The sequence below is a fragment of the Canis aureus genome, chromosome 3 (genome assembly GCF_053574225.1).
Source record: "Canis aureus isolate CA01 chromosome 3, VMU_Caureus_v.1.0, whole genome shotgun sequence".
Lineage (NCBI taxonomy): Eukaryota > Metazoa > Chordata > Mammalia > Carnivora > Canidae > Canis > Canis aureus.
This window is the reverse complement of record NC_135613.1, coordinates 66,073,774-66,093,586: the sequence shown is the minus strand read 5'-3', so window position 1 is coordinate 66,093,586 and position 19,813 is coordinate 66,073,774. Positions and strand designations below refer to the sequence as shown.

At 38.3% G+C, this 19,813-nt stretch overlaps 1 long non-coding RNA gene across 1 annotated transcript in view; it reads right to left on the bottom strand.

Moving 5' to 3' along the window:
- Nucleotides 1-749: 749 nt before the first annotated feature.
- LOC144311211 (uncharacterized) overlaps nucleotides 750-19,813 on the bottom strand; it is a 140,383-nt gene continuing 121,319 nt past the window's right edge. Inside the window, exons 6-7 of the long non-coding RNA XR_013376776.1 lie at nucleotides 1,798-1,866; nucleotides 750-1,541 (exon numbers count right to left, since the gene is read on the bottom strand). This is a non-coding gene — a long non-coding RNA (uncharacterized LOC144311211). The remainder of the gene's footprint in view (nucleotides 1,542-1,797; nucleotides 1,867-19,813) is intronic.

The following is a 19,813-nucleotide window of genomic DNA, read 5'->3' as shown; positions in this document are numbered from 1 at the left end:
CAAAGATCAAATGTTTAGTTCTAGCTGATGAAGAGATTAATTTTTCTTTAAAAACCACACATGCCAGCCCCCGCTTCTGCTCTTCCCTTTGTGGCAAGATTGAAATGCAGAAGAAGCAAAAGGACATACACAACACACATTCAAGGCAACTTCTATTGAAATGCGAGAGAGTTTTCTAGAAGCCATTTTTAAATCACTCCAAGTTCACCCTTCCTTCCGTTACTCATTCCCATAAAAAAATCAAGAAGTTCCAAATGAGCATGTCTATTTACAAAACAATAGCTTCATCAGTCTTTCAACTTACCATCTAATTTTTAAAGGGGCTTTTATCCTCAGGCTAAAATAATTCCAAACACATTTAAACAGAATAAAATGCAGCTTGACTAGAAATATAAATTGATAAGGACAAACCCTGCTGGGGTCTATTTCACTTGTCCTTCTAAAATAAATTTAAACCTAACTGGGATTAAAAATAACTAAGTGACACAACTTGCTGAGCATAACAAAGACACGAAATAAGCTAACATTTTAAACGAATGATTTTCCCCCCTTTGGATCACAAATGCCATTTTTCTTTTATGTGACTTTTCTCTGTAATTTAGCAGAAACAGTCTTGTGGGTTTATTAAAACAACATGGCCAATTAAGAAGAAATCACAAAATCTACTTAAGAAATTTGTGAAGGGTGCTGGCACACACTGTTTTTTAGGCGAGTTGATATATAAGACTTAACAATATGAAGAGTTGAGGCTTTGTTTCCTAAATTTTTATTTTGAAAAATGTCACATCTACAGACAATTTAAAGATAGTACAATGAACGCCCATATACACTTCAGCTGGATTCCTCTATTGGTAATATTTTCCCACTTTTGTTTTTTTTGTCTCCCTTTCTTTCCATTTTTGCTAGAGCATTTGAATATTTCAGACATCATAACTAAATACTTCAACCCATTTCACCTAAGAACAGAGACATTTTTCAAATAATTACAGTGCCATTATCACACCCAAGAAATGTTACATGAATAACTGTATCATCTAAAAAACAGTTCATATGGAAAAATCTTTAGTTTTCCCCTAAATTTTCTCTATAGCTGTCTCTTCCTTTCTTCTTTCTTTTTTCTTTATATTACTTGAAAAATTCAGGATCTTGAACAGACTGATTTCCCAGAAACAAAATTGAATCTGCAATCAAAAAATTCCCAACAAACAAAAGTATAGGACCAGATGGCTTCACAAGTGAATTTTACCAAACATTTAAAGGAGAGTTGATACGTATTCTCCTCAAAGTAGTCCAAAAAACAGAAGAGGGAGAAAAGCTTCCAAATACATTCTATGAGGCTAGCATTACCCTGATAACAAAACCAGGCAAAGAAACTACCAAAACAAAACAAAATAAAACACCTACAGACCAAAATCCCTGATGAACAGCAATGCAACAGTCCTCAACAAAATATTAGCAGACCACATTCAACAATACATTAAAAGGATCATTCTTCACAATCGAGTGGGTTTTATTCCAGGGATGGAAAGATGCTTCAATATCTGCAAATCAATCAGTATGATACATCACATTAGCAAAATGAAGGATAAAAATCATCAGAAGATCATCTCAATAATGCAGAAAAATTATTTGACAAAATTCAATATTCATTCATGATGAAAATCTCTCAACAAAGGAAGTTTAGAGAAAACATATCTCAGTATAATAAAGGCCACATATGACAGACCTACAGTTAACATAAAAAACTAAGAGCTTTTCCTCCAAGATAAGGAATGAGACAAAAATGCTCATGCTCACCACTTTTATTCAACATAGTACTGGAAATTGTAGCCACAGCAATCAGGCAAGGAAAAGATCAGAAGGGATCTAAATTGGAAAGGAAGAAGTAAAATCATCACTATTTACAGATAACATAATGCTATATATATAAAACTGCAAAGCCCCCATCAAAAAACTATTAGAAGTAATAAATGAATTCAGTAAAGTTGCAGGATACAAAATTAATATACAGAAATCAGTTGTATTTCTATACACTAATAACAAAGTAGCAGAAAGAGAAATTAAGAAAATTCTATGTACCATTGCACCAAAAAGAATAAAACGTCTAGGAATAAACTTAGCCGAGAAGGTGAAAAATTTGTACTCTAAAAAACATAAAATATTGATAAGAAAAATGAAGATGACAAAAATAAATGGAAACTTACATCATGCACATGGAGTGGAAGAATTAATATTCTTAAAATGTCTGTAGTACTCAAGGCAATCTACAGATTCAATGCAATCCCTATTGAAATACCAACAGCATTTTCCACTGAACTAGAACATGCAATCCTAAAATTTGTTGGAACCACAAAGACCCCAAATAGCCAAATCAATCTCGAGAAAGAGAAACAAAGTTGGATATACCACAATCCCAGACTTCAAGATATACCACAAAGCTACAATAATCAAAAACAGTATGGTACTGGCGCCAAAAATAGGCACATAGATCAATGGAAAAGAATAGAAAGTCCAGAAATAAACCCATACTTATATGGTCAGTTAATCTATGACAAAGGAGGCAAGAATATACAATAGGGAAAAGAGTCTCTTCAACAAATGGTGTTGAGAAAATTGGGCAGTTATATGCAAAAGAATGAAACCAGACCACTTTCTAACACCATACACAAAGATAAAATAAAAATGGATTGAAAACCCAAATGTGACACCTGAAACCATAAAAGTCCTAGAGAAAAAAACATAGGCAGTAATCTCTTGGATATTGGCCATAGCAACATTTTTCTAGATATGTCTCCCGAGGCAAGGGAAACAAAAGCAAAAATAAAATAGTGGGACTACACCAAAATAAAAAGCTTTCGCACAGAGAAAAAACCACCACCACCACCAACAACAACAAAAAAGCAACCTACTGAATGGGAGAATATATTTGCAAATGATATATTCAATAAGGTACTAATATCCAAAACATACAAAGAAATTGTAAAACTCAACACCACAAAAACAAACAATCCAATTTAAAAATAGGCAGAGGGGGATGCTTGGGTGGCTCTGTTGGTTAAGGGTCTAACTTGATTTTGGCTCAGGTCCTGATCTCAGGCTCATGAGGTTGAGCCCCATGTAAAGCTCCGCACTGAGCACGGAACTGCTTAAGATTCTCTCTCTCCCTTTGCTCCCCTCCCTACATGCTCTCTCAATCTCTTTCTCTCTCTTCCAAAAAAAGGGGGAGAGCAGAGAACCTGAATAGATGTTTTCCAAAGAAGGCATACAGATGGCCAACATATGAAAAAAAAAGATATTCAAAATCACTAACCATCAGGGAAATGTAATTCAAAACCACAATGCAGCATAACCTTACACCTGTAAGAATGGCTAGTATCAAAAAGACAAAACGTAACAAATTTGGGAGAGGATATGAAGAAAACGGTTTCTTTGTGGACTATTGGTGAGAATGTCAACTGGTGCAGCTACTGTGGAGAACACTATGGAGATTCATCAAAAAATTAAAAAAGAGATAACCATAGGATCCAGTAATTCTGGTATTTACCCAAAGAAAATGAAAACACTAACTTAAAAAGATATATGCACTCATATGTTCATTGTAGCATTATTTACAATAGCTGAGATATGGAAGCAACATAATTGTCCATTGGTAGATGAATGGATAGGGAAAATGCAGCATATGATGGAATATTCCTTAGACATAAAGTAGAATGAGACTTGCCACTTGTGATAATATAGATGGACTAGAGGATATTAGGCTAAGAGAAATAAGTCAGTCAGAGAAAGACAAATACCATAAGGTTTCACTTATATATGGAACCTAAAAAACAAAACAAATGAGCAAACAATAAAGCACAAAGAGACCCATAAATACAGAGAACAAATTCTAGTGGTTGCCAGAGGGGAGAAGGTGGGGGCATGGGCAAAATGGGTGAAGATAAGAGGAAGATACAGGCTTCCAGTGATGGAATTAGTAAGTTATGAAGGTGAAAGGTATAGCATAGGGAATGTAGTCAAAGACATTGTGATAGATGGTAGCTACACTTGTGAACATAGCAGAATATATAGAGGTGTCAAATCACTATGTTGCACGTCTGAAACTGATGTAGTGTGTGCCAACTCTACCTCAATACAAGTCAATACAAGTCAATCAATCAATATCTAACCAAGCATTATACATTACATCTAGCTATCTGTCCTATCTCTGTTCTTAGAAAGTCATACTTCTTCAATATACATTTTCCAAATGAAAATCAAAAGTGTATTCAGAAGCTTATAAAAGAACAGAAATCTTTAATTCATAAAATACTTTTACTAACTTATCACAGCAGTTAGGTATCATCTTAAGAGCGGACCATCCCCACTACTCAGTTTACACCTGTCATCAGGAGATGGCTAGGGGATCCCTGGGTGGCGCAGCGGTTTAGCACCTGCCTTTGGCCCAGGGCGCGATCCTGGAGACCCGGGATCGAATCCCACGTCAGGCTCCCGGTGCATGGAGCCTGCTTCTCCCTCTACCTATGTCTCTGCCTCTGTGTGTGTGTGTGTGTGTGATTATCATAAATAAATAAAAATGAAAAAAAAAAAAAAAAGGAGATGGCTAGGACTCTACGGTCACTCTACTCTCACCCTCAATCCATCAAGCTCCTCACATCCCCCTTACAACTCCATACTATCCTTCCCAGCTCCTAAAACTGATGGACTATGCTTTCTAAAACTGAAGGCCAGGTGTCAGCAAAACTTTCTCATCTTTAGAACCTGTTCTGAATGTTCTCCCCACCTTTTTGTCCTACCTAAAGTTTGATTCTGACTTCCACAGCCTGCATATCACTGGGCCTAGATGTGGGGTGGGTGTCAACCATTTCTTCCACTCCCAGACTTACTCTCTTTCCTTCCTAAAATCCAGCATCTCTGAGACTCATGCCATTTATCACCTGACCCAAACTCAATCCTCCTTTCTCCTTAATTATCTTAGTTCCTAAGTCATGATTCCCCCTGTCATGCTTTTATTAAAATGCATTTCCAATGGAAGAAATTAAAGGCTGGATCTGTATTCAGCATAGGTCATATGTTTGGAAATAGACTTATAGCAATTATTGGTCACTCAGGAGATGGTGTATGTATTTTGTTATTTTTAAAGCTGAATTAACTAGGATAACTGTCAAATTAATTTGGACATTTAAACAGTGAAATTGGATAACTCATATAACAATACAGAAAATTGCTTTGTATTTGAATATTTAATATTGGCAGCAAAAAAAGTTGATTGAGATAAACAGAATAAGAGGAATATAAAGAATTGGCTGCAGGCAAGTACTTATGTTATTATTGCTTACTGACAGAGGACAATGGAAGAAAATTGATGAAGAACCAGAGGTAAATATGAATAAGTAAATGTAAGTAGACTTCAGATGTCAATTATTCTTATAAATTCTTCTTATAAATGTATGTGCATGTGTGTATCTGCATGTGTGTTTAAATGTATAAGCACTATAGGTTAGTATTCCACAGCCTACCATCAAGGAATTCAATTTGTATTCAAAGATTAGTTTACATTTTCTAAATTCAGGGAAGCTCCAGGCCTAAGAATTCATATTGATTTAGTAAAAACTATTTTAATTTCTTCTCTGAAGAATTGATTCCAGTAAAATCTATACCAATGAGATTTCTGTAACATAAATTAGCTTGAATGTTTCTTCTTGATCAAATATGACAGGGATATGGGCTCCCTGTTGGCTAACACATAGCTAGCTTACCAAACAGATTTAAAGGAGTTTCTTCTTATTTAGAGACTTTTTGAAATAAACAATTTACTGGACTCTATATTTTATGTATTTATTCCAGAAGAATGAAAGTTTTACCATAATAGGATATGATGCCTTATGTGACTATTTTAAAGGCTTGTTTTGCACAATAAAGAAATATAAGAAGTATTTGCTTTTCCCCCTGTTCCTCACTGTAGAAATGACAATACACACACAGACTAGGGTTCCTGAATCCCAGCCCGGTCCAAGGAATCTTCTCTATTGTGAATACAAGCATGACACGACTAATGTATAAACTTTTAGAGTGTTTACAATATAAAGGAAAATAGAAACAACTTTCTCCCTTTAATATGATATGATAGACATGGCCAACATAAATGAATAACTTCATTTTCTAGACTGAATAAAAAGAACTGAAAAGTGCTTAAACTCTATACATTGCTTTATTTCACTTCCATCCAGAAGAAGGCATTGGAATATGCATTGCTCCAGAATTTCTACAAGGTTTATCTCTTTGAGGAGCTATTTTAAGCTCTTCCAGACCTAAATTCTTGGCCAAGACCTTTAAGATTCCCAAAGGTAAATATTATTATATTGAACGCTAGTTTTTCCTTGCTAGTTGGGTAGGAAGAGAATTTGATGAGAGGCCTGCATTTTAAATCCATCTCATAATATTAGTAAACATTGATTGGTTGCAAGGAGAAGTAAACCAGCTCAAATTCATTTCATAAATACAGAAATTATGTATTACACACTTGTAAAATGCAGTGATGCAACTGCTTTCAAGAATGATTGGATCCATACATCTGTCACCATACAATGTTATTACAACACCATTAAAACTCACAGAAACAAAGATCAGACTTGTGGTTACCAGAGGCAGAGGGCGGAGGAAGGGAAACTAGAGGAAGATATTCAAAAGGCACAAACTTCCAGTGATAAGATAAATAAGTATCAGAGATATGACACACAACACAATGACTATAGCTAAGTCTGTTGTACAATAGATAGGTAAGTTGCTAACTGAGTAAATCCTAGGAGTTCTCATCAAAAGTACAATTTCTTTCTTTTCTTTGTATTGTATCTATATGAGAAGATGGATGTTAACTTATTGTGATAATCATTTCACAACACATGTAAATCAAACCATCCTGCTGTACACCTTAAACTCATACAGTGATGTATGTTAATTATTTTTTCAATAAAACTGGAGAAAGTAAAAAGAATGATTGGATCCAGAGGCTCAAACATTGACATAAAAATGCTGTTTATTCATCTCTAGGCTGGTTTTCCTTTCTGTATATTTGCTACATTCTTTTTTTTTTTTAAGATTTTATTTATTCATGAGAGACAGAGAGAGAGAGAGGCAGAGACACAGGCAGAGAGAGAAGCAGGCTCCATGCGGGGAGCCCGATGTGGGACTCGATCCCAGGACTCCAGGATTACACCCTGGGCTGAAGACAGGCGCTTAACCGCTGAGCCACCCGGGCATCCCCTATTTGCTACATTCTGAAATAAATTCTTCCTTTTGTGGTAGGCACCAGCAGCTTCAGACTGACGACCTTCACAACCCCGGTGAAAAGAGGTCACCTTATTATCAATAATTATATGAAGAACTCTCAGGTATGGTCCTCATTGACCCAGTCTGGGTCATGTGCACATACCTGAACTAACCACTGTGGTCAAGGAGATGGTGTCCTCATCAACAAACGCTAGATCATCACATTCACTAGATGTGGAAGAGGAGAGTTCCCCAAAGGCAACACAGGAGCCAAAAGTATAATTTAAATTTATCTTTAATGCACTGAAGCATAAAATGAGTTGGAGCTGCTCTAATATAGGGATTCTTCAATATGGTCTAAAGCCAAATCACACAGTCCCTTTTGCAAGAGTGGCTTCTGACTTGACCAACATAACCTATAACTATTTTTGTACTCAGATTTGCTATTGGTTGATGTTTAAGTCTCAGGCTGAACCATGGAGCCAGATTTCTGCCTTTTATAGAATTCAAAATGGTAAGGCATATAACAATAAAAACAACAACATACATATATAAATATACAGATAAATAGATGGATACACACACATATAAATTCAAAATAAATGTTTGTGCTTTAGAATTTACGAAGATGGTCAGTAGATCTTACCCCTTGGAAGCTCTTTTTTTATGTGATTCTCTTTATAGGGTTTATTTCTGAATTTAAAGACATTCAGACCTCTTTTGATTTCTATATTCTGCTTCTGTGCCTCCTGCATCATTAGGATGTGTTTGTGTTTCGTCCATAACCATTAGTTCTTCTGAGCTGTACTAAAGATGTTTAGTGCTTCATGTTATTCATGCTTTATACTTTACAAACCACATTCATGTGCATTATTTCATTAGTTCCTTTCACATTATAATAAAAAGCATATGCTTAATACATATTTACAAGTCTTCCCAAGCAATCATTAAACAAGGATCTCTACCAACCCTGAGTTACATTCAGTTTTACATAACTATAAGATAAAATGATCATGTTCCTCTATCTTGCTGCTGCTTTCTGCAGAGCTTTGTCAGTGGAGTTTCCAATCTTCTGCATGATAGGGTTTCTCATACTCAGTTATGCCCAACAGAGGCTGTGGAGGTTTAGATAAACCACCATGGCTTCGTTGGACATATACCTCTTCCTTTGACACTTTTCTATTATTTCTACTAGTCTCAAGGTCTGTCCATTGTTTTAGCTGATTCCACTGTTGGTCCTTTTGTTTTTAATATGGTTCTTTAGTCCAGCAGAGTCCTATCCAATCACCAAGATGCTGTACTAGGCCAGGAGGAGGAAGGGTAGAACAGGAAAGAAGGATCACCTTGTGCAAAGGTGCAAGCCACTGTTCTTGCTATTATCTGAGATGAAGTTAGGGTGCTATTGAGATGGAGTTTGGCCAGAAACCTGATGATGTTCCAGGTGTGTGCCAGAGTTGATCCTCTCAGGTAGACCCCACATGGAACATAAGAATAGGATCAAGAAGAATTAGGTGATTATAGTGTTGTAGTAGATTTTTTTAAAACAATTTTATTGAGGTATAGGTGACATATTACAAACTGCATGATTTAAAGTGTACAATTTGATGTTTTGACATGTATACCTATGAAGCCCCTATCAAGATAATAATCTATGATCCTAAAAGTTTCCTCATAGCTCCCCTTGATAAGAGTCTCTTAAAAAGACAAGCACTCCTCTGTGCTTTGACATATGTTCCTGTCCAGAGATAACCCTGTAAAGTGAAAAGTGAGAAACTTGTTGATTATGTATAATTCCTTGACCACTTGGCTGAGCCAAGGCTGAATGCCCAAGTCAGTTTATAATGGACCCTCTTTTATCCCCAAATTACCTTATCTTGATTTGCATAGATACACATTTATTTCTCTTCAACCACTTTTTAAACTTTTACAGGCTTATTTGGTTATGCCATAATCTTTCTTTTCTTCTGGGCTCACTTCCAGACATTGTCCATGGAATTGGCTTCTAAATTTTAATTAAGAGTACTTTTTGTTTGGGCCATAAATTAAAATGTTCTGAGTTTCTTTTTCCAGTGTCAGGTTCAAGGAAGTCAGCCAAATGTGAAGTACTAGGAAAGAGAAAGACTCTCTGAGCTCTGTAAATGCCTCCCCTCACTCTGTAGCCATTGATGCAGAACACAGATTCCTGAGGTGTTAAAGCTAGAACTTACCTTCAAGAGATAGTTAATAAGACAGTAAGAAAGTCATTAAGATACCCAGAAAGGCCCTATTAGCTATCCAGAGTCACACAGCTAGTTAGTGACAGGTACTCATTAAAAACTGGTTGTCCTGACTTTCAGGCTTATGAACTTTTCATTCTCGTTTCTCTTGCCTGCCATCTCTCAGGACTTTACTCTTTGAGATGAGATGATAGGAAGTAGATAGAGATGATGGATCTTGAAAAGTAGTCTTTATTTTTATTAAAGCTGCACAGAAAGAGTTCAGACCCTCATGTTACTGGAAGTTCTTTGGCATTCAGTGAACACAATTATCACTACTAATAGTGCTAATAATGTACAGTTATTGAAAGCTTACTGTAAGCCAAGAAATTTTTTTATCACTTTACATGTATTGACTCATTTAATCATCACAAGAGCCTGTTGTTGAAACTTGGGCATACATTGGTCAGATAACTTGCCCAGGATCATGAAGCTAGCCAGTATCAGAGAATCAGCATGGCTTTTGGAAGTGTATTTTTGTTCTCATAGTTGAATGAAGACAACTATACATAGACTTATTCTCACCTGTAAAAAGAAGGTTTGGAGATGTTCTTAATCTAGGGTGAAGGGATAAGATTTAAAACAGCTCCTTAAAATAGTAGGCATCTGTTTCACAGAACAAAAGCACACAAATAAACAAACAAAAAATCCAACTAAAAAATGGACAGAGAATATGAGAACATTTTTTTCCAAACAAAAAGACATAGAGCTAGCCAACAGATATATGAAATGGAGCTCAGCATTACTAATCATCAGGAAATGCTAGATATCACCACACTCTTGGGGTGTCTACTTCAAATTCTCTGCTGTCTTCTCACTATTCCATTACTTTAGGGACCAGAGGAAAACAGGAAAGAAAAAGAAGAGAGGAAAAGAAGAATGAAGAGGTGGTGACAGGACAGCCAGGCACTTAGGACATCCTGCTGTGATGGAATTTTTAATTTCTAGTCCCAGGCAGTGATGAAAAAGAGAGGACCAGGAATGGATCCTATAAAACAAAGAGGCCCTATACAAACAGAGAAATGGAAGAATCAAGTGAAAGAATTCTCAAGGTATAAGACCTGGCCTGCCTGATGAAAGAAGGTATAGAAGCTAGGAACTGAGGTAAGCATAGAATTCCATGTAAAATGCATTCATTTCAAGGAGCACCTCCATATTCTTGCTACAATAATATTTTACATTTGAATAGCAAGAAATAATACATATATAATATACATTATATATTATATATATATGAAGAATTCATAACGTTTTCCTTAGTTTTTAAATCTTCAAGCCCCTATGCAAGGTCTGGGCATGTAGTACTCCTCCCTAAATCGCCTCTCACACCCCCATCCCCCATAAATACTAAATCACAGGCTGTGATGGGGCTGGTGTTAGAACTTGCATCTCTTAAAGACTGTCTCCTACTCAAGGCTAAAGCGGATGCCTTCTGTCTGCAGTGCCTCCTACCTGGAGCTCCGCGGTTGCTTACCTATTTTTGGCTTCTGTAATCAAAACATGGGCCAGGTTCAAGGAGGTGCCAATTCCCAGAAGACTTTGCATTCAGCACTTAACTGCAATCAGGTAGGGAGCCAGAACCCTCCAGCTGGGCCATGCTGCCTGACTAAGGGAGGATGGCTTCATCAACATAGCAGATTGTGTTCTCTGCCTGTTGGGGCAGCGCCCTGCAGGTGGGATATCATATGTGATTTTAGGGAGCAAAATTAGAATTAAAAAAAATCTCCTTCTGGTTTTTTTGTTTTGGTTTTTGGGTTTTGGGTTTTTTTTTTTTTTTTTTTCTGCACTTTACACAGAAGTGACTTAGAAGGAAGATAATTTAGAAGGCAGGTTTTCAAGCACAGAACTAATTCTGTTCCCAGAATTTATATAATGCGCACTTCTTTAGGAATTTCCTTTAGCCCAGGAAATGCTGGCTTTGGTGGGGTAATAGCCTCTGCTACCATGCACCAGTAGTAAATTCAAAAGCAGAGAGGGAAAAATTGGCTGTGAAGAAATGATACCTAGTCACCCTCTGACAGGTTTTGAGTTTGAATCTTTCTATGCTCACCTGTTAGTATGTACCTCGTAAGAGACAGGGGTTGCTCAATAAACATTTTTTGAGTGTGGGTATCTGGAAAACCATGCTGTGTTTTCCTGTTTTTGTTCTCTTACCCATCAAGGGCACCTCATTGTGAACCCTTCCTTGAGAAGTGTCGGGGACAGGGAGAGAATGAACACCTCTAAGCATCTTGCCATGAGAGCACCCATAGGCATTTGGAGCTCTGAAGATACAATTGGCCAACTTCAAGCATTTGCCTTGGCTAGCTCATTGTGGGTTAATCATCTAATAGCAGAACAAAAGAAGAAAACAAATGTAATATTTGAAACCTAGAGATGTTTCTATATTATAAAGGAAGGGACAAGGATGACTACCATCATTACACACACACACACACACACACACACACACACACACACACCACCATGTAGAAAAATATGTTAAGGAAAGGGCCTCAGGCCAATCTGGAAGGGAGAGGCCAGGAAGCAGGAGGGATGAAATCTTTCTTACTTTCTGTTATGCCTGTTGTAAACTGACTTTCGATCATTTCACCACGGACAACTCAGCTTCTTTTTTGATAGACTACAGTAGGCTTAAAAGAAATTTGAAGTAGGTAAGGGTTAGGCCCATCCCCACAATCTTAACTACAACAAGGTTAAAACTTACTAATGCAAACAAGTCTCAGAATACATTCTGCCATATAGGGAGACGTTTACTAAATAATGTACATTAGTAACCAAGTCCAATGTGGCTGATGACACATGTCCCTCAAGCTCAATGAAGTCCCAGCTCTCTGTCATTGCAAGTGCTCTGTGCGCCATTTCACAGGAAGGGTCACCAGAAATATTTAGGACAAGACTCCAGAGGCAGGATTCTGTTACTTAACAGTTGGCATCAGCCGACCAGAAATCCTTCAGGAACTGGCTGGAAAATGGATGTGGGACAGACAGCATTCACTACCAGGCTTGCTAGAGTTTTATGTTCTCCTCAAGCAAAGACAGAAAATATTTCTAAAATACCTAAGCCAATCTACATAGATTGAATACCTATAATTCCATGAATGAATGTCCATTTCTAATATTTATCAAGTTAACTGACAAGGCACTATTTTCACTGAGAATAAAATTATGTGTGTCATTTGTTACGTCAATTAGCCAAGCTTTTTGTTTTGAAGGACACCAGCAAAGTGATACCAGTGCAGCTGTCCGCACTGTCCCTGACCGTGGCCTTTCTGATACCTTCCTAGCTGACCACTCCTGCAAGGTGCATTTTCAATTCAATTAAGTGATTGTCCCTAGAGTTGAAGCTTGCACTGCCTATGACATGCATGATAATGTACTTGTCTATAGATGCCAAAGGATTTTAAGGTAAACTACAACCATATAATAATTTGCAAGCTTTAAAACATGTCTCAGACAACAGCATATGTCCTTGGGGCAGGATAGAGGAATACAAAGAGTGGTGGTAGGCAGGGAATGAATGAGAACTGGACCTGCAGCAGGTTTTCAGGGTGAGAGGATTCAGCACATGTCCAAGGAATAGAAATGTATCATAAATGTACCCACTTGCCAGTTCTCTTATTTATACAACCTCTTAATGTCCCCAGTTTCCTCATATATAGAATGTAGATATTAGCACACGCCTAATAAGGTTGTTATGGCGATTAAGTGAATTAAATATTTCTAAAACAGTTGGAATGGTGCCTGGCTATATATAAGTTCACTAAACAAATCACAAATAATGAAACTATTACTTCATGGGCAGTCTTACACAATCACTCCTGGCTTTAGAAAAATAAGGTGCTTTATTTTGTTTTTATTGAAATCAGAGGAAAAAGAACTTGTTAATGAACTAGATACTAAATATATTTAACTTTCATGGATCAAGAAGTTAAAAATGTAATATCTATCAATAGTATGGCTTATTCAGTGCTAAATCCAAGTCTAGAAGTTGCTAGGCTATCTCCATGGAAACAATAGTTTCAAATGATTAATAATATAAGTTTCAGCTCAAGGGCAAAGAGCTAAGGTTGGAGAGAGAAGGTATACCTCTTCTCCAAGAAAAGAGAATGCTGAAAGATTAGAGAAAGGGGCATTTTCTTGAAATCAAATTTTATTCTCACTGTTAAGTTTTGTTTTGCTTTGCTTTGTTTTGTTTGCTTCAGAGACCATGGGCATATCTATCTCTCAAGCCATTCATGCAAAACATGGAAAGCTCAAAAGGCCCAACCTGTAAAATTCACTGTTTTTCCCATCACACTCAAAGGACATGCAGATTCAATATAGATGAATCTATTCAAAGGTTATCAGGGTCTTCTAGGATAATTCTAGGAAATCATTCATCCATTGGTTCACCATTTATTGAACCCTGTTATGTAAAAATCACTGAGCTAGTCACAGAAGTAAAATACATGCCTTCTGTCCTCAAGAAGGTCACTGACAAGTGAGGCAGATAAAGAAAGAAACAGAAGTTATAATCCAGGGCTGATGGGTTTGCACACAGGGGCATTAAACCTGGCACTAGCACAGGATATTTCTTATCAACTCTGTGGAGGCAAGAGCTCATTGTTCATCACCAGAGAAGCAGAAATTGGCTCATTTATAGAATATTAGTAAACATTCAATAAAAAGTTGTTGAATGAATAAACTGAAGGAATAAATGGAACCAATTTATCTGAAATTGGGGAAGATGCGAGCTCACAATATATGGCTCAGTTGTGTTACCATTGTCTAATGCCTGTTTGCAGTGCCCCCAAGAGACAGTGGAAAGAGTACAGATGGCCATCTAGCCCAGTCAACATTTATTTGGTCAATATTTAGTGAAGTTCCACTATTGGAGGCCTAGGATATAAAGACAAATAAGAAGTGACCCAGGCCTGATAGGAGTTTATAATCTCTGAAGAAGGAGAAAGACACTGATAGCTGTAATTTAAGGTTGTATATTGTAAGTCAGTTAAATGAGAAATTAAGAGGTATAAACAATAGTAGCTCATGTTTCCTGAGTACTATATCATCTATACTCTACTAAGCATGCTAAATACGTATTTCCTCAGTTCTCCCAACACTACGTAGATTGTATCATTGCATTATCCTCCTTATACACATGAAGAAACCAAGGTTAATAACCTACCCTGGGTCATACAACTATTTTGCAGCACAGCCAAGATCCAAACCCATATATCAACTTCTGCATTTTATCAATAAATAGAGATCAAGTAAATCCTAAGTTGTTTGCCTTGGGTCAGATGACTCCAAATGAGTCATTTCAAAAAAGTGGTGCAATGTCTTTTTCTTTTTTTTCAAAGTTCCTTCAATCCTTCACTCCTTTCCAAGATTATAAGAACCCTAAGTTCACCCTGATGATAGTTCATTTTGCCTCTCTATAAAGCAGGTTAACATGACAGTTTCAAGGAATCCAGGGACATGGAAATAGGAATCAGCTTTCATCACATCACCCTTATAGCACAAGAAGGGCTCTGGGCTGAGTTCTCTTAAACTCTGCCTGCCAAGAACTCCACTTTTTCTAGGAACCGTCTCCTTCATTCCCATTTACATGGTCATCATGAGAGCTCCTGTGTTAACCTGACCTGATTCTGCCCCCATGACCATGGTGGTTGATCCAGCTCTGCGCACCTGACCCAAGCTATGCCTCTCACAGACGTGGTTATAATCTAAAGGTGGATTTCTTGCCCTACCTGGACAATTACTGTCTTTCCTTTGTTGTTTATAACTGGATCTGACAAAGATAAGTTAGTCTCTCTGGGTACCTAGGCTGTAACATGTGAATCTGAGATTCTCTTAAGCTCCTACGTGGCTGCACAGCCACGACCTCAGCCAAAAGGGAAAATGAAACAAACTAAGAAGAAAAAATTAGGGACAGGGCCTGAGTTGTAGTAGCAACTCCCTTCACTTTCTGCAGGTCTGACTCTGTATTCCCCAAAACCAGGGCGAGAGAATCCTGCTCAACAACACAAGGCAGTGACATCCCTACCTTCTGGTTTCAGGTATTCCTGAGGCCCAACTACATTTCCCTGAGACATTCCATGATCCTTGAAATAAATTTTCCCCTTCTACCATTTCTAGTTCAAGTTTTTGTTGTCTTCGTTTTATTTTGACATAATTACTTGCACTGCCAGTAAGGTTGATGGCTTGGAGTAACAGTCTGCCTTTGGGACCTTCCTTTGCCCTTAGAAAAAAAGTTACAATGACCCTGAGAGGAGAGATACTTTTCATGTACTTGGCAGTGGCTGTGACACCATTACTGGTGACCTACTGATGCTCATTATGTGCCAGGTATGGTGACAAATAACTTACAAAACATTATTTCCTTGAACCTGTGTGTGCTGTTGGTGGGAATGCAAATGGGTACAGCCACTGTGGAAAACAGGATGGAGGTGCTTCAAAAGATTAAAAATAGAATTATTGTATGATCTAGTAATTTACCGCTGGGTATTTATCCAAAGAATACAAAAACGCTAATTTGAAAAGATAGATGCCTCCCTATGTTTATTACAGTATTATTTATAACAGACAAATGATGGAAGCAGCCTAAGTGTCCATCCATAGAGGAATGGATAAGGAAGGTGTGGCGTATATATACGATGGAATATTATTCAGGCATAAGAAAAGAATGAAATCTTGCCATTTGCAACAACATGGATGGAATCTAGGGTATAATGCTAAATTAAGTAAGTCAGTCAGAGAAAAACAGATGATTTCACTCATATGTGAAATTTGAGAAACCAAACAAATGAACAAAGGGAAAAAAGAGGCAACCAAAAAACAGACTCTTAACTATATAGAACAGATGGTCACCAGAGGGGAAGTAGGTGGAGGGATGGGGGAACTAGGTGATGGGGATTAAGAGTGCACCTATTGGGCAGCCCGGTGGCTCAGCAGTTTAGCACCGCCTTTGGCCCAAGGCCTGATCCTGGAGACCCGAGATCAAGTCCCGCATTGGGCTCCCTGCATGGAGCCTGCTTCTCCCTCTGCCTGTGTCTCTGCCTTTCATGAATAAATAAATAAAATCTTTAAAAAAAAAGTGCACTTATCATGAAGAGCACTGAGTCACGTACAGAATTGTTGAATCATTATACTGTAACCTGAAACTAATGTAACACTATGTTCACTATTTAGAAAATAAAAATAAAATAAAATAAACCAAAAAAATAAATAAAATAAATCCCCCCCAAACAAACAAAAAACCCACAAAACCATTATTTCCATTGATCCTCACAAGTGCTCTCTAAGGTCAGATATGACTACAATTTTCACTTTGTTCTTGAGAAAAAGGAATTTGCTTTTGACAACTAATGTAGTGAATGAATGAGGAATGATGGGGCTTGGATATGGAAAGAGGCAAGTGTGATGTCAGCCCCCGCAGTTGTGCCCAAGTGCTCACCAGACTCTCCTTCCCTGGCCCTCTTGCAGCCTCCCCTTCCTCTAGACACCAAGGCAGTCGCCAACAAGAGCAGTTTGTGTCTACCTTTTCTGACTTTCTTCTCTCCTTCTCTCTGGCTGCTCCATTCAAAGGGAGAGTATGAATTTTATCTGCATGTAATGCTGCTCTTCTGATTCAGCCACCTCCTGGTCCTAGGTGCCGTTGGGGCACGAACAGCCTGATCCAGGTTCCAGGAATCTCTGGGGTATAAGTGAAGCTAATCAGTTCCATTTAAATCTGACTGAGCACAGCAGCAACTCCCTTTGGCTTCTCACTGACTTCACTCTGTGCTGCTTCTTGAAAAACAGAGAAAATCAGATTCACTAAGACAAAGAAATTGGGCCCAGCATCCATTCTGCGTGGATTGCCACAAGAGTCTACAACACTGACATCTAACACCATGGAATGGTATGACCTTCCTAAGTCAGGGGCAACGATTATTTAAACTCTGCAGCTGCCTAGCATGTAGTTGTACTTGCATCCAAATCCCACATAGCAGATGCTGTGAGGTAGAAACTGCAGCTGATTGATAACGGGGGGGATGCAGCTGCCTGATGTGGGCCTTTCTCTCTGGCTCATTGGATCTGCATATTAGAGCGAGCCTGTTTGAAACCACCCATCACTGATGCTGGATGCCATCCCAGCTCAAAGAATGAGCCCCTCTGAGATGTGCCAGCCCACCACAAAGGGTGGGGCTTCTCCATCACTCCTCTCTATCCAGCTGGATCCTGCCCTCCCACAATCACACAAGGTACTGATTTACCTTTCACTTTCTAGAAACGGGTCAATGCATCTAATTACCCAAAAACATTCGCTACCTGGTTAGAATGTCCATGCCAAGAAGAAAAGTATTACTAAGACCAAGTCCAGGGCGCCCTTAACCTGTGTCTCACATCCCCATCTGGTCCGGGCATGAAAATACTCAAACATGCATTTTATGAGCAGTTATACGGGAGTCTTTTCTGTCACTCCCCACAACCTTGTCCTTGTAGAAATAAAAGATGAATCTACCAATTGCATTGCTATCAAAGCAGCTCTGGTAAAGGACCCCAGGTGGAAGGGGTAGTGATGACTGATAGGAAGAGCAGAGATTTCCCCTACTGCTCTTTTCTCTATTCTTGGTCCTGGGTTTTCATAAAGAATCATATACCACATTTATTTTTATTTTTATTTTTAATTTTTATTTTTTAATTAAAATTCAATTTGCCAACATATAGTATAACATACACCCAGTGTTCATCCTATCAGGTGCCCTCCTTATTGCCTGTCACCCAGTTACCCCATCCCCCGACCCACCTCCCCTTCCACAACCCTTCGTTTCCCAGTTAGGAGTTGCATTTTATTTCACACTATCTTTATGCCCAGAAATTGAGCTTTCAGAAATTGGGTTTGCTTGTGCCACTTCAGGCTTGGGAAATGTGTTACCTGGAAAAAGGCAGAGCTACTTCTTAAAACAAGGCCAACATGAGATGCCCAAGTGCTGGTCTGCATTAAAGGTGGAAAGCTGGGTACCTTGGGCCGTGGGTGGGCTTCCTGGGGGGGCACATATCAGTGGGCAATTCTAGATGGCCCCTAGCCTCCGGTAGGGTGTCACCTGAGGTCCCGAGGAAAGGAGAAGACAAAGAAAATTAAATGGCTCCAAATAAGGAGTTGTTTTCCCCAAACTATCCCTGAACACATGAACTGCTCAAGTGAAGGAGGTGTTCCATTCTAGCTTTGCAGCAACTTCCCTTGGAGCTGAGTTAAGCCTTCACATTCAAGTGAGGTAGCTCCTCCATCAAGTAGAGGTTGAGCTGAGGACGCCCAGGGCCACAACTCAGCCTCAAGTCTTTCTGGTCACACTTCATGATTGGACAGAGTCTGCACCTGAACTTTAGACTTGTGCATGGTGTTTATATTTTAATAGTCGCAATGATTTATAGGCTGAGACAATGCAAAAGGGACAAAAACAAAATATGTCTGCTAGCTTTTAAGGTCTTTTTTTAATGTACCATTTATAGTTAAAATAAAATATTTGAAGCAGAAGATACACGAGTGAGGATCTCATTATGCAGAAGTGTTAGGTATTGAAGAATGAAACAATTCATTCAACTGTGTTTTCAATGTTTTAATGCTCTAGATACTGTGGAAGGTTTTCATTGCACAAAGAATCCAGGGGTTCAGAAAGTTCTTAGCAGTATTATCTTGTTGATGTTCTGATGTCCTATCTTCAAGCAGGGTTTTCTTTGATAGGGAGTTGACTAGTTGGCTCATTTATGCTTCGAAAAAGGAGAAAATTTAGTGCATTGATTGCACAGTTTTTCAGCCTCTTGAGAAGTTCATTCTATTTACAATTTTCATCTCATGCTCAGGAATAATCATGCCTCTGTTGTCCTGTGTTTGGCCCCATAGTGTCTGGAGCCATGGTGGAGTGGCACCTTCTCCAAGGAAGGAAAAAACAATCTTCATAGTAGCCACTTATGAATACACTGGAAGTGCTAAAATGGACAGAAAATGTTTCCTTGCAGTTGCCATCGATCAACTTTGATCATAGATTTGCTCTCCAACATTGTGTCTGGGTTCTGTTCTTGCATCTCTTCCTCCTTCTGCTTCTCTGCTTCCTTTGGATACTGTGTTACCCCAGTTCCTCTTGCTTCCTTCTCTTTTGGTCAAGGTTGGTGAGACTCTTCCTCTTGTGTGGCAGGTTGATACTGGACATATCTCAGCACCTACTGGACAAAAGCCCAGTCTTCACTAATACTGATCATATCTCAATGGTTCACTTTGATGTGCTTTGCCTTACCAGGGGTAAGGATGGGAAATTACAAAACAG